Raw genomic sequence first — 505 nt, forward strand, 5'->3', positions numbered from 1 at the left:
TCAGGTTACGAAAATCTACAGAAAGGAGATGTTTAAAAAGAGAAAAGGAAAATATTCCTAGCGATTATAATGTCTCTCTTAAGCAGGGTTTTCGAAATGAGGATAATTCAAGTAACGTGATTTACAAATTGCAACATGAAACATAAAACGAACGGAACAAATGGAGAAATCTAGATCAGACACTGCGTGGGTCGCGGTAAGCAAGGGCCTGGATAGCTCAGTCGGTAGAGCACCAGACTTTTAATCTGAGGGTCCAGGGTTCAAGTCCCTGTTCAGGCGGATTCTTCATCTGTTTTACCCTAGATCAAGAGTTCCCAACCTCCAGTAAACGAACCAGGTACAAGGTAGCGCGGCAGGAGAGCCAGCGAAGCTTCATCTGTACTTATACAGCAACTCCCCATCGCTACTGTGACCGCCTGAGCACCCCTTCCTCCCAGATTAGCGGAGGCGTCAGATTCTCATAGAAGCCCAAACCCTATTGTGAACTGCGCATGAAAGGGATCTA

General features: G+C 45.7%; 1 non-coding gene across 1 annotated transcript; it reads left to right on the plus strand.

The window, feature by feature from the left end:
- Positions 1-206: 206 nt before the first annotated feature.
- TRNAK-UUU lies at positions 207-279 on the plus strand. The gene has a single exon. It is a non-coding gene; the product is annotated as a tRNA-Lys (tRNA).
- The last annotated feature ends 226 nt before the right edge of the window (positions 280-505 follow it).

The sequence above is a fragment of the Nomascus leucogenys genome, chromosome 22a (genome assembly GCF_006542625.1).
Source record: "Nomascus leucogenys isolate Asia chromosome 22a, Asia_NLE_v1, whole genome shotgun sequence".
Taxonomy (NCBI): Eukaryota; Metazoa; Chordata; class Mammalia; order Primates; family Hylobatidae; genus Nomascus; species Nomascus leucogenys.